At 46.5% G+C, this 15,668-nt stretch overlaps 1 protein-coding gene across 2 annotated transcripts in view; it reads right to left on the bottom strand.

The window, feature by feature from the left end:
- The window catches only part of GNG12 (G protein subunit gamma 12), a 348,877-nt gene that overhangs the window by 301,327 nt on the left and 31,882 nt on the right, over window positions 1-15,668 (bottom strand). The window lies entirely within an intron of this gene.

Raw genomic sequence — 15,668 nt, 5'->3', positions numbered from 1 at the left:
TCTGACAGGGAGGGTGGCACAATGAGTAAACCTGTAGTTGTCTGTACACCCTTCGAGTACCCTCAACTTTATATTTAGTTTCCCATTCCTGTAACTTCCTTTCAGCTTGTTGCCTCTGGGCCATCAATGTACGTTTATGCGCTGAGGCTAAACTAATAAGTTCTCCCCATAGTGTATGTTTAAGAGCATCCCATACAGATGCTATTGGCACAGGCCGGTTCAGGTTATCCTGAAAATAGTGTGTGATCCCCAAAAGGCCTTCCCCCTTTTGGAGGTAAATAAAAGTAAAATTACATTTTTCGAGAAAAGCTTTATCATAAGTGCTAAGAAGCTGGAAGAATCCAGCATTATTTTCACGGTATTACCCAAATTGACCTTTTACAATTGACCTTTTGCACAATTTACCTAATTATAGTGGTCCTAATTGACCTCCACATTTGACCTTTATATTATTTTAGTTATTTTATATATGTATTGGTTTGGTTTTGGATTATAAATATAAGGGGATTCGGTGGGGCGGTTCCAGGGGGGGGTTTCCCCCCACATATATTTCCTAATTGACCTAAATTAGGTCAATTCTCCCGAGGTCAATTGTGAAAAAGTCAATTAGTATACAACCTTATTCACAATATTTAAAAAAATCCTGACATTTGTTAAAATGAATGTAGTGCATTTCCAGATTTTGCCAAGACGATTTTGCTGTACCATTGTTCAGAGTATGACAGCAGACAAGCTGGGAAGGTTACCTGATGGGCAAGAAGGACGGCATACAAGGACAGTGAATAGCAATATTGCTTACAATGCCGTCCAGAAAGAGGTTATAAAGAATGACATATGTACAAAAGGGATGAGGTAGAAAGAAAAACAAGGAAAATTAACCAGCGTCTTTCACACACAAACCTTCAGATCACTAGTCCAGTTACCGGGTCTCATGTCAAGGCTGCTCACCTCGTCAACAGGGACAGCACAGTGACTGACGCAAGCCAGGAATCCACAGGGCACCAGGTTCAAGAGGCCACTTCAGTTTGATTGTTTAGTAACCACAGGGGATGCTCGTTACTAGTGCACTTGGTAGCAATGCCCCCCACCCCTTCTTGCAGGATCCACGCAGGGATAAAAGAAGCAAGGTTCTTGGGAAGCAAATTATTACTTCACTCACAGGGTCAATGGAGGAGCCAAATTGACCAAGGCACACGTTTACAAATAAAGAAGAGCTTCACTGTCAGAAAAATGCAGGCTGCATGATTAGTCTTTAGGTGGCTACTGCATCTGTTTTTAGTAGTAGTTTGTCATTTGATTAGCGCCTTTATCCCATTAGTATGGCCTAAACATGATTGTTGGGGCGGGGGGGGGGGGGGACGCCCTCAGGTAGCCAAAGTCCATTGCATGGGGAAATTGTCTGAAGGATTGGAACGCATGTGCATTTTTGCAAAGAAAGGGATTTAGGTGGGCTGGCTATGCCAATGATAAAAGATACCCATGAAGGTCAGGCATGTGTATGGGTGCTAAGAGGTGGACAGAGGAACGAGTGAGTGCAAGAGACTCATGTGTCCTGCTAGACCTTATTTTTTCGTAGGTCATAGCTGCATTCTGATGCAATGATGTGTCCAACTAGAGCAAATTTGTTGTAGGACGTAGCTGCACAGAGCGTGTGTGAGTGGAGGGCAGTAGGAGATTGCGTAGCCTGGAGTCTAGAATTCTGTGATCTTCTAGAGTTGCCTGCTAGGGTTACGGGAGTTGAGATTTAGTTTCCATAACATGTTTTTTACTCTTATAATTTCGGTCCGGTAGGCCCGGTCAGTCTGACATGGAAGGATTTGTTTTGAAGCATGTAGGATCCGCTTTGAAGCGTGGAGGATCCGCTTTGAAGCGTGGAGTTAGTCCTCCAGGTCTGCTCCAGGCGATGTTTAAGTGTTTTAAGGGCTCTGAGGGAGGGTGTGTAGCCCTTGAGATTGGGGACTGATCTCCGAGAGGGGCATCTCCTCGGTGTTGGAGATGAGGGTACACCTACACAAGCTGATCTTCTACCCAATCAGACTTTTAATACTGGTATTCCAAGTATTATGGCTGTAACCTACCTGTAACTTTAATCGCTCCAGTGACGCATGTAATGAACTCTGCCACCTACCCGTCTATAGCCTGGTCTAAATTTGTTATTCCCCATTCGCTTATTGTTTCATCACTTGCATATTACAACTGTAATCTCCGAATTAGCCTTCGATTCGGCGCCCATAGGCATGTTGCTCTAATACTTCACAGTTGCCCTTGCCGACCGTGCTCTTGGACTGTGCTTATGACCCAGTGCCTATTTGTATGCTCTCTAAACATCTTGTATATTACCACTGTAGATTTGAAGCATGCCCTCTATTTGGAGCGATGATGAATTCAATTGTCATTTCACAGCCCTGCCCTGTGCTGCATTTAACCTGCCTACAATTGCTGAATTAACATTTTCCTTGCCTTGCGCTGTACTTCTGTCTTGCCCAACTACGCACACAGCTGATGCCACACCAGCCTGCGGATGTGGCTTTGATACCGTACAACCCATTTATTGTAGGTTCTCCATGTTACACTTGCATCTGTAACTGCCTGGGCGTTCTCGGTCTCGTTTCTCTGTAATGGCGCGTTGTGCTGTGCTAGCCCTCTCCTCTCGGTTGCGGCTCTGCCTTTATATAACCCTTTACCTTGACTGCTCCCCTCCTACATGTGCCTCCCCTGCTATATTATGCCTACTCACCATCAACTGTATGCAGCTCTTAGACTGCAACTAAAATGCTATTTTTTTTATCAGGCTATACTATGCCTGCTTATACCTCCACTAATCCTTAAGCAATGTAGCTGGACGAGTTGCCAGATTGTGCACCCATACCAATTTTCATCTCTTGCTCACCTGTAGACCTGAAGTAGCCCCCTGCACCATGAGGCGTGGCTCTGCCAGAATATGCTTTCAAGATCCACCAGTACACTGTAACCTTAAGCGTGGTCTTGCACTTGTAGAATGTTCACTTTGCACTTACTCTAGCACCTAGATGCCTGAGGGTTTGAAGGAGCTGTTTCATATGAAGCACACTCTACTCTAAACGTGAGTGACGGGTGGGGGCTTGCTGGGTGCTTGGAGACTGATGGCGTGTAGTATAGTGTAGCATCGCTTCATGACACAAAGGTTACACATGCTGTTAAACTAAAACCACGCCTTGTTATATAATTTATCCATTCAAACATGCCCTTTGTCCACATGGTAATCTTGTTCACAGGTGTAAGGTTATGTTATATCTGCTTTTGCTTTTAGCTTGTTTGATGAAATTAAGAACCCTCAGGAGATAGTGGGTACTATTAAATGCATTAACATGATAACTCACGTGTCTAATGTATAATTCAGAGTAATGCGTCAGAGTGGTATCTCCGAGTCCATGAACTTTACAATTCCTGGCTGTATAAGTTTACTCCTGTTCATAAGCACATGAACCTAGGCAGGCCTGTCTTTTAGCGTTTGGGTCAGCCTAGGGTGAGTTGACATGAATGACTGATGACCAGGGGTCTGTTTTCACAGCCTCAAACGTGGTGGAGATAAGAGGCATATGGTCACGCCTAAAGCATAGGCAATCAAGACAGGTGGCACCCTGCACAGAGATGACCGCATCATTGCTAATAGTAAAAAAATAAATAAAAAAAAAACTCATGCCGCAGCTGGATAAACGGACCGGGCAAAGATATTTTTCAGAAAAAGCTTTTTAATCAAAAGGAGGTTAGGTGGGTACAGAAGATGGCCCAACAAGAAATCAATATTCCCATCCATTGCAGGATGGCAGTGTTCGATTGGCTTAAGTATCACATTGTCAGGGAGTTGAATATAAACTTTACAGAGGCGATCTGGCAACTGGGAGGGCTGCCTGCTGAATCGCTCTTCACTTACTTGAAAACCCGAGCCAACAAGGGAAAGAACATGTATGCAACTCTCCTGATAAGGGGAGACTTAAACACCAGTTTCCTGAATTGGCTTTAACATTTAAAAATCATGTCAACTGGTTTGGAGGTAATCTAGTTTATCCACAATGAAATGCTAGACATGGCCCGTTAGTCATACCCAACCGGTCACTAGATTTTTTAGCCTTTTTTCATCCAAACCACAGAGACCCATTCTTACGAACAGACCAACTGCTCGCTGCACATTTTAACACTGGGCGTAACTTTGCATTGCAATATGATGCACAGCATGGCATAGCACCTGCCCAGCAGCCACAAGGACAGATAGACTGAGGAGGAGTGCAGCTACAGACATTGATATGATATTTTATTTGTATCACACCCATACAAGTGTTTCAGAGCGTGACGAGGCAAGGGAGGGGGAAACAAGGGAGGACAAAAAACAAGACTCTTACTAGGCCCAGTGACATTGAGAACGTGCAAGTGCAGGGGAGAGGGCAAGGGGAAAGTGTTGGGGCGGGTAGTGGAGTATAAAGTGCTGAACACGTGATGGAACAATAGGTAGTGCGGCCAGCAGGTGTTAAGTGCGAGAATAAGGTGTAGATACAGGTGCCTGGTAAGTGCTGGAAGGGGAATGTAGGGTTGCAGATACAGACCGAAGTGCAGGAGTTGCCAGAAGGCAGGGCAGGTGTGTGGCTGCAAGGGCAGGGATCTGGGCCCGAAATCAGAGGGTAACCAGGTGCCCGGTGCCAAATCAGACAGATTAGCTGGGGAGAGGAAGAGCGAAGGTAGAAGCAAAGAGGAAGGTCTTGAGGTGCTTCTGAAACCGAAGATGGTTCTCCTCAAGTTTCAGAGAGGCAGGGAGGCCTCAGCCAAGGAAAGATCTACCCCCAACTCGTTGCTTGGAGAAGCGACTGAAACTGAGGGAGTTGGAGGTGACGAAGCAAAGCGCTCCTTTGTGAATTATATTAGGGTAATGCACTTACAGAAATGAGGACATAACCAAGTGGTATTCAAAAAAGCTAGGACTGCTGCAAGCAGCCTCTCCCCAGGTTACACCACAGAATAGGTATAGGGCGCTAGCCATGTCCTTTCCCTCTGGCTGCACACCGCCTTTAGCGAGCTGTGACAGCTAAATTTCAATTTATAACTGGCTTTATTTACAGCGGATAGGCACACCGTCTACCACATCTCTAGCATCAATATTGGCAGGCATTATGGGAACACAGGACACTGTTGCCGTCATGAACTAAGGCTTGTCCATAGGATCCAATAATCATCAAATTATTGAGAGTATAATTCTACCCTTATTGAAAGGGGAGCCTGCAAGGTTAGAAATTCATAGAAAATTGTCCCAGTTAAAAAGGAGCAATTTGGGGAAATAGTGATATCCACCTATCAATCACTAGGCAGAGATCACCCAGGCAGGAGACCTGCAGAGACACAGAAGAATGCTAACAAGGATATTAAGTCAGACAAGGAGACACCAGGAAGGGAGACCCTCAAAATGAAGGGGATCGTGTCAAGATAAAAAGGGTGTTAAACCACACAGACAACAGCTTTTGCCAATAGAGGAAGAAAAATTCCAGAGCATGAGCCAGAGAATGGGATGCTACAGGAGATAGGGATGCCCCGCAGTGGCAAGGCACTCACCGGGGTAGACGATCATGAGGAAATCCTAGGGGGCAGTCCCATTTTAGACCAACGGACTATGATTTCAGAGACATAAAACACATGTCCACAAACGTATGGCACTGATGAGGGTTCATCTCATTCCTCGTAGACCAAGACGGCAGACCGTTCTAAAACTGAGGGGGGAAGGACGTGAAAGTTGAGATAGAAAAACACACCGCAGCCCTACAAGTTTCATGAATGCAGCGTCCACGCACATCAAATCATTCCCAAGGAGAAGCGACACACTGACTGGATAGAGGTCCTGTTAGACTCTGGGTCTGATATTTCTATATTTGAATGCAGCTACAAGGCACTGTTGGAGCATACAAAGGCACACAGAAAGGCACAAATAACTACACCCAAAGGGCAAACATTAGCAAATAATGAAGTGAATTTTGTAACCATTCGTCTGAAGGTAAACATCCCAAAGAGATTGAAGCACTGTTCTGGCCACAGTAACATATCCAATATAAAGGACTTTTAGCATTTCAAGATTGGCCACCATTGTATGAGAGACAAGCACCAAGAGGTGAAGAGGTAATGATGTCTGCCTTTTAAAAAGAGTGGTGAACTAGTGCACAAATACGCACTAGACCGGGCAGCGCTGGTAGCAGTGCAGCTGTTTAAAAACCATGTAGGGCATGATCTGAATGTCCAGCGTATGCGATTGTGTATGAGCGCGATACAAATAAAATATCAATATCATTGCCAGCGCTGAAACCACCTCCACCACAAAGGCAGTATCCACTTAAGCCAGCAAGCAATTTCCCACATGCAAACCATAGTAGACCAACTAATGGACCGGGGGTAAATATAAAGCAAGCCCATATAACAGTCCGGTGCTCCCTGTATTACAACTCGATAGTACTCGTCTTATTGTGGATTGTAAAATTTTGAATACATTGTAGGACACAGGCAGTCCAAACCAGCATAGTTCTAGACTTCTAGCCAATTTTCACAGATGCAAATATAAATCAAACCTTGATCTAGGCAGTGGGTATTTCACACAACCTTTAAGTGTAGAAGCCATAAATACAATGTATTCACTTTTAAGGGAATGCATTTCCAATTCACTAGAATACTTCAAGGGTATAAGAATTTGCCCAGCACATTCTCAAGTAGAATACAGAGTTTGCTGGCAGACATTCCCAACTGTTGGAAATATGTAGATGGCATTTACATCACTCATGAGAATCTCAGTGAACACTTGCACTAGTAGACGTAGTCATTCACACATTGGCTGCAAAAGGGTACCGATTAACTTCAAGCTCATCGTGAGGTTACCTTCTTAGGGTTCACTCTTTCAGATAAGGCCAGAGGCTTGTCAGCAGATTTTCTTGATAAGTGTGCCAGGATACAGCCGTCTAACACACTGAGGCAATTGAAGGCAATTTTAGTGCTTTTGAATTTTGGCAGATCTTATGCGTCTAATTTTGCAGAGCTAGTGAAACCATTATATGCTTTGATAAAAACCAAATTTCAAAGCAGCTCATTGGTTGCCAGAGTACACTCACATTCTGCACCAGGTGTACTTGTTAATGATTCAAACGGGTCCTTTACAAGACAGAAATACAAAAAAAGACTTTGGGGTTACTGCAACAGTACAACTGCTCCTTGACAGGTATTGGTGGCAAGGATTATGGCAACAGGTTAAAGTATAAATAGCGAACTGCGACATGTCCAACGGTGGATCACAGCAAAAAACCTAGAGGCTCCTTCAAGAAAGGCAACCTCGCCTTTTGAGATTCAATATCTGGATCATATAAGGCCACTACCAGCAATAAATAAGTACAAATATATTCTAGTAACAGTGGATTCTTAGGGAATCAGATCTGCACTTTTCTAAACCTGTATTATCTAGAGATGAAATAGGAGGGGCAAACCACTCAATGTGCCAGACAAAAAGCATTCCTTTTGATTAGGGGGGTGGGGGAGATGGAAGTAACTACGCAAACCACTTGCATCTAGCTAGCAGAAGGTTGAATAATTTACCACGCCAGTCTCTATGAAGCAGTAAGACTCCATTTGAACTCGTGTTTGGGAGAAAGAGGTTTATGCCTGCTCTGCCCACTCTCCCTAGCCCCCTCTCTAGGCAAAAGCAACTGCTGGCGACAACGCTGCTGAGGGAATCCCTCCAGTTGGAAGCGGCCAAGGCCAGTCCTGAGACTACTCTCAAAGCAGGAGATTGGATCCTGGAGAAGATCCAAGATAAGACTCAGTTTGGCCTGTCCTACAGGCCAGCAGTGCAAGTAATCAGATTGAGAGGTTCCAGAACTGCTGTCCTGCACGCAATACCACCCAAGAGAGTCACCAGACAAGTTTCTGTGGATCACCTGAAACCCGCTCCAGATGGTTACCGCAATGTTTCCATGCAATCATCCTCTTCCAGTTGAGGAGCCTGCAGAAGAAGAAGAGATGGAGATCCGACAAATGATGATGATTGGAGTTCAAGATGAGGACGAATATATCACGCTTGACTACAACTCCACAATTCAGGGAAGTACTGCAGGTCTGGTAATTTGAAACGGTAAGCCCTTCTGGTTGCTAAAGTAATTAAATTCTTTTGGACAGACTTTCTGAAATGGCGTTATATAATGCTGGCAGTATATTTCCTTCTACTGTGGCTGAGCCTCACTGGATTTCTCATCTCACTGACTTCGGGGCAATTTTTGAGCAAGGTTTCCACTCCACCTGCAAGCAAAGAATTTGCTATGAAGCCTTTAAGTTCTTCACATGTGTTAGAGAAAAAGAGAGCTCAAAGAGCCAGGAACTCCCGCCTCAATACAAATGGTTCCTCTAACCATGGGTCATATGTGGATGCCATCATTTAAGATATTAAATGGCCCAGCCAAGCAGCCAGGCAGCTGTGATTGATGAATCCAGACTGTTTGCACCCAGTAATCATGTGTCCAGAACATAGAGAACTGTTACAAACTAGGCTCCACACATTTGCGCAAAATGTGTATGTTTTTGATGATGTCGAGTAGCTCTACGAGATGGGGTCCCATGTGTGTTATGTGCAATATTACAATGCCTTTTTACTTGTGAAACGTGAGCCCATCCTGTAGCCCAAATACACTTTCTGGGAACACTGTGCAATGCCTTTCCAAACAGATCGTCCTGAATTCCAAGCACAGTTCCCATATATATTCACTGAGTGGTATCCCCCAGGGATCTAACCTCTCTCCCTGGCTGTTCAACCAATACCTGGCACTCCTTGCCCACCGCATCGCCGCCCTCTGCCCCAACTTTCAGTGCTATGCGGATGATACCCAGCTCATTTTTGGCTACCCTCGGCCTCCTCCTCTCCTTCCCTCATCTCCGACTGTCTGCTATCCAGGATTGGTGCGCCACCAAGGACCTCTGCCTTAATGCCAGTAAGACAGATTCTACTCATCAGCACCCCCACTCCCTCCTTCCCTGCAGCTCTCTGGCTGACCTCTCTTGGTCCTCTTCCTGCAAGGCAAAAACCTTGGGGTCATCTTCGACTCCACACTCTCCTTCTCTCCTCACATCTCTGACGTCTCTAAGAAGTCGCACTACCAGCTGCACCTCCTCAGAAGTATTCTTCCTTTCCTCTCCTTCCCCCAGAAGCTCACCGTCTCCAGAGCCCTGGTTCTCTCTAGGCTGGACTATTGCAACAACCTCTATCTAAAGCTACCTGCCTCTACCCTCCGCAACTTATCCAAAACAGGACTGCAAGACTGGTCCTTGGCCTCAAGCCCAGGGATCGTATCTCTCCAGGACTGAAATCTCTGCACTGGCTCCCAGTGGCTACAAGGATTGAGTTCAAAACCCTCTGCATTGTCCACAAGGCCTTCTGGGGTCTGGGGCTGCAATACCTTCAACTCTCTCTTCCCAAATACCTTCCTTCTCGGGCTTCGCTCATCTGCCTCAGGGTCAGTCGCTTCTCCAAGCAACAAGTTGGTGGTCGATCTCCCTCTTCGGCAGGGGCCTCCCTCTGAACGGCCTTCATGCCTCCCTGAACTTGAGAACCATCTCCGGTTCCGGAAACACCTCAAAACCTTCCTCTTTGCTTCTGCCTTCTCTGCCTCTCTCCCCTGCTGAAATTCCTGGCTGAACCTGCACTGGCAAACTGGCCACCCTTTCTGATCTTGGGGCCAGGCCCCGCCTTTTGCACACATGCCCTGCCTCCATGGCAAACCCCACTCCCCCAACCTGGGCACTGTTTTTCTGCAGCCCTACAGTCCCCCCACCAGTACTTATGTATGCTCTTACCTTGCACTTGCCACCATCTGGCCTCTTTTATTGATCATATTTATTCTTCTATCCCATGTATTGCACATTTCCCTCTCCCTTCCCCCAGACACTTGCGATCTGAAGGACACCTGACCTTGTAGGATCGTTGTCTGTCTTTCCTCTGTTCCCTTCCCTCGACGCGCCTTGAAACACTTGTGTATAGGTGCGTTATAAATTACTCACTCACACTCACTCACACTCACTCTGCTGTCAAACACTCCTCTGACATCTGCCACCTCCTTGAAGAACTAGACCTTGATCTTACTGAGACATGGTTCACAGCCAGCTCTGTCACAAGCTTTGACACTCTCCTCCCTGATGGCTACAAGATCCTCTCCGCACCCAGATCCTCCCGGGCCAGTGGGTGGTTAGCACTGATCTTTCCTGAGTGGATTCCTGCCTCTATCATTCCCACTCCTCTTTCTGTGGCTACCATCTACCGGCCTCCTGGTCAAATCACCTAATTTCTCTTTGAGTGGGTGGACCTCTCCTCCTCCCTCCTGACCTCTACCACTCAACTCCTCCTCGGTGACCTCAATATACATTTAGACTTTCCTTGTTCCTCCTCTGTACTCTTCCGTGACCTCTGCAACTCACTCTCCCTGTCCATCCTCCCCTCTGGACCGACTCACTCTGCAGGCAGGGCACACACTCAATGTCTTCATCTCCTCTGACCTCCACCTCTCCATCCCTCTGACCACTCCTCTCTCCTGGACCAATCACTCCCTCCTCTCCTCTTCTCCCCTCATCTCTCCCTCTCTTCCCCCAAAAGCCTAGCCTACCTCAACACTGCCACCTACCTTCTCGGACATCAGGCCCATGAAGCGTGTGTCAGTTGAGGCTTTTGCCACCATTTTCTCTCCCCCTCCACCTTTGGCTGTCTCACATCCTGACACAGCCCGGTCTCTGCTCTACTCTTCAATTTCTGATACTCTTGATGCTCTTGATGCTCTTGCCCCAGTCATGAGGATCTGTTTGAAGTCCAAAGAATAGTGCAATTCCTGGTAGGACTCTGACCTAGCTACACTTAAACGTAAGTGTAGAGCGGCTGAGAGGAAATGGAGGGCTTCCTGTTCATTCTCTGACAAACTGGCCTGTCGCCTGCTACAAAGGCAATACCGACTCTCCTAACCAAGAAGAGAGAGTCCACACTCAAGCTTGCGTTTCTGTAGCATCTAACAACTCAGCCAAAATCTTGAAAATCTGCAAGGAGCTGGCCAACCCTGCTACAATCTCTACCCCTCCTGTTGCCTCCCAGGCTCTTAGCAATACCCTTGCCTCAAACTTCATTTAAAAAACCCAGGACATCCTGTCCACCCTCTCCACCCAGACCCCCCCTCTCCCCTCTTCATCTGTGCTTGCTGACCCTCCTTTAGCCACCCCCCCACCAGCCTTCTCATTCTTTCCTCTTTTCTCCCGCGACAAGGTCGCTAGAGAAGTCTGATCTATGAAAGCCTCGTCAAAACAGGTTAATCCCTGTTCCCCCAAAACCATCAAGGACCACATTGAGACCCTCGCTCCGGCCCTTGCTGATTTTTGCAACCACTCCTTTGCCCCTCTGAAGCATTCCCTTGTGCATCCGCGTCTCAAGAAACCGACAGCTGATCCTTCTTGTCCAGCAAACTATCGCCCAATTTCCATTACTCACTTTCTGGGCAAACTCCTGGAAAAGTTGGCCATCTCTCAGCTTAACCATTCCAATTCTGTTGGCTGTCTCCATGACCACTAGTTTGGCTTCAGAGCTGCCAGAGGCACGGAAACTGCTCTCCTGAACATCCATGAAGATCTGCTCTCCAACCTTGACTCCAACATTCCCTCTGTCCTCATCCTCCTCGATCTCTCTTCTGCCTTCGACACAGTCAACCATACCATCCTGCTCAACCGTCTCTGTGAAAACTGGGTATCACTTATTAGGCTCTGGCCTGGCTGACCCCTTTTCTCTCAGATCGACCCTCCGAGGTCCAACTTGGGTCCTTCCTATCATCTATCTTCCTCTCTGCCTGTGGTGTACCTCTCGCCATGGCTTTTCAACCAATACCTGGCAACTCTCGCCCACTGCATTGCCATTTTCTGCTCAAATTTCCAGTGCTACGCTGACGACGCTCAACTCATTTTCATGCTGCCCTCTGCCACCTCTTCTCCCTCTCTAATCTCTGATTGCCTAACTGCCCTTCAAGATTGGTGTGCCGCCAATTATCTTTTTCTGAATGCCAGCAAGACAGAGATCCTCCTCATCGGCACACCTTCATCCTTTACCCCCATTCTCTGGCCGGCTTCCCTTGGCCCTCCTCCTACCCCCACCTGCGAGGCTAAGAACCTCAGGGTCATCTTTGACTCCATCCTTTCCTTCTCCGCCCACATCGCTGAGGTCTCTAAAAAGTCAAATTTCCTACTACACCTCCTCAGAGGTACTCTGCCTTTCCTCTCCTCCCCCCAGAAGCTCATGGTATCGCAAGCTCTGGTTCTCTCTAGGTTGGACTATTGCAACATCCTCTTTCTAAATCTAACTGCCTCTACTCTACGCCCTCTGCAACTAATCCAGAACAGGACTGCGAGACTTGTCCTTGGCCTCAAGCCCTGTGATCGTATCTCTCCAGCTCTAAAATCCCTCCATTGGCTCGCAGTGGATAAAAGGATTAAATTCAAAACCCTCTGCATTGTCCACAAGGCTTTCTGGGGCCTGGGTCCAAAATACCTACAGTTATCCCTCCGCAAATACCTCCCCTCTCGAGCTCTTCGCTCCTCTACCTCCAACTCCCTCAGGGTCAGTCGTTTTTCAAAGAAATTAGCTGGGGGAAGATCTGTCTTTGGCTGGGGCCTCCCTCTGGAACAGCCTCCCTGCCACTCTAAAACTTGAGAACCATCTCCAGTTCCGAAAGCACCTCAAGACCTTCCCATTTTCTTCTGCCTTCACTCCTACTTTCCCCTGCTGATCTGTTCTCTCTTGGCACCGTGCACCTGGCCACACTGTCCTCCGGGCCCAGGTACCTGCTCACCCTGCCGCACTGCCTCCGGGCCACCCCTTCCACTGGGGTCTGTATCTGTACCCATACAGCCCCCCCTTTTTCTTCCTGCACTTATCAGACCTACCCTGTATGCTGCCTTAAACCTAGCACTTGCAAATTGCTGGCTGCACTACCACTATTTGTTGCCTTTATAATTTGTTAAATATCTGTTTCTCCTCTGCTTCGCACTTTCCACTTCTCCCCTTTCCATGCACTTTTCCCCTCCCCCTCCCCCATGCACTTGCACGTTCTCAATGTCACTGGGCCTAGTAAGATCGCTGTTTTGTTCTCCCCTGCTCCCCTCCCTTGCCTTGTCGCGCTCTGAAACACTTGTGTACGAGCGCGATAGAAATAAAATATCCATATCAATAACATATATGCCAAATCAAAGATGTTCACACGTTAGACATGGCCTGTAGATTTCCACATTCAATGTATTTTTTTTTAAAACATTTTTTATTATACGCAGTTCCAGATCACTTGCAGTAATAGGAACTGGAGCCTCTACCCTTACTGGAAGAGAGAAGAAGGCGAGTTCTGGAATCCGGCCTATAGAGAAGAAAAAGAACAAAATGACACCAATCATATTACCTATGCATCTGGGAGGTCTGTATTATGGGTGGTTCAAGCAAATGAGTCCAATAAAAGAAAAGCCGGAACCAGTGTGGGCACATATAGGGCTTGGAATTCCCATAACACTTCCCTGACACAAGCTATATCCACAGGTAAGCTGTGCCAAGGAATGCTTTTGCAGTATCAACTAATACAATCTCTAGATTTCATAAAGAAAAGAATTGGACGGCTATCATGAAGTTAGCTACTGTTCTGAGGCGCGCACACAGAGTGGGCGTGTCGGGAGATCACCACCTCTGACCCTAGAGATCCTTGTGAGGTGGGACAATGGTCGATAACAGGTAGAACTTACATTTGGTCACAAGCAATAATGCAAATCCTGCAAACTGAAAGTGAGGCAGTGCGGCTAGGATTTCAGGGCTTCTATGCGCCAAGAGCCGTCATTACAGATGTAGTGGGATTGGTTCAAAGTGACCCGTCTATGATTAGAAGCAAGTCTTTCTGTGGTAAACATTTTTCTGGACACTTAGCAGAGGAGTCCCAGATTGGAATGTAATGTCATCATAGCTAGAACAAATAAATGCACTTAACTTGTCCAAGGTTGCCATACGCCAGGCAAGGTCAGGCTCGACGTGCTTGTTGCTTAGTGTACCTACAAAGAGTGTTGCAGCATCATCTGCCTGGGTACCAGACTTGACTAACTGGATTTTGCATGGTGTGTTGAATATCACCCTTCAGACGTCAGCTTCCATGGTATGTCAGGAACTGCATTCCTGGGGTAATGTGCACTTGGTTAATGACACTTGGATCAGGGAAGACTATGTTGTGCCGTATTCACATGTATGAGTGTCACCTTCAAGTCCTGAAATAACACTGTACTCATTACGTGAATGCAAAGGCTCCACTCGCATAGTTTGCGCGCATGCTGCGCCAGTGAATTCCTGTGACAGTAACACTAAATGCACACTTCATGTTACACCAATTGCATTTTTTCACAGTCAAGTACACAGCCTATCTAATGGCTCATATCTGGTGCAATTCAATGAGTCCTGTTGTCATATTGCAATTGGGGTTCCAATCCTGCTTACTGTGAGTACAAAAGTTTAAGTGCTGTGGGCTTATTCTGAATCCACATCACAATTCAAATTTCCATACTGGCCCAGTCTCAGGTTACAACCATTAGAATTTCCAAAATTGAGTGGCACGCCTGCAAAACATGCATCTTAAAGTGTGCAGCAGTGAAGAGGCTTATCTTGAAGCACACTCGTAGTGGTCAAATAGATTGCATCTCTACTAGCTGCCGAAGATACAATGGAAGGGGCCATGCACTCTGAATTGACAGCTCACAGGTAACTTGCATGAATACTGTTTTTTTGTGGTTACAATGGCTGCCCCAAAAGCTTATCGAAAAGGGCGGACCACGCTGGACACATTCATTAAAAAACTGACTTATTTGCCAAGTGCTTTGTGTTGTGGACTGCTACGAATACTTGGACTTTCTCTTTTATGCCGCAAAAGCCATGGTTCGCTATTGGGAGCATGTCAAGGAAAAGGAACCCGCTCAGAGAACGACAAAAGCAACGACTATGTCCAGTTGTCTCCTGAGAGACAAACACACCAACAAAGGAAACATCTGAGCCTCCAGTCGCAAAGCCCGTTTCAAGCCAGACACAAGATGAAACATGCCTACTCTCAAGCCCAGAGTCCCAGTGAGCTTCCACAGTTGAGACAAGTGATGGATATCTCTGGTTCCAGTGCATGGCATAATGAGCCAAAGCCCATGTCTTTGCAGAAATCTGACATGCAAATTTTGTGTCCTTCACCACTTTACTCCCCAACGCACATCAAAAGGAGATTAGCAGCAAACCCAGAATTCTGACATTCTGCAAAATCCACCACTGCTGGCATCACAATCAGGGTCCACAGATGTATTCATGTGTTGGCCATAACCACCAACTCGAAATATGATGCATTCATTAATTTGATTTTTTTTAAATCAACTACAATAGGTTTCTAGGTGCTCATGTATTCATCAAGCAACTCATACTTTAACATGCAGTAATCATTACTCACCATTTTTAGGATGTATATGCTTTATTTATGCCACCAATGTAGGTGGCCTGTTTTGCAAATACAGCTCCTAGAAGACTTAGTGATACCTTCACATTGCTACAGATGTTGGATCTATGAGAAATGGCTTGGAGGGTGGGGTTGTAGAAGGGTCCATGAACT

The sequence above is a fragment of the Ambystoma mexicanum genome, chromosome 1q (genome assembly GCF_040938575.1).
Source record: "Ambystoma mexicanum isolate Mex_15411 chromosome 1q, UKY_AmexF1_1, whole genome shotgun sequence".
Taxonomy (NCBI): domain Eukaryota; kingdom Metazoa; phylum Chordata; class Amphibia; order Caudata; family Ambystomatidae; genus Ambystoma; species Ambystoma mexicanum.
This window is presented reverse-complemented; position numbering and strand designations above follow the sequence as displayed.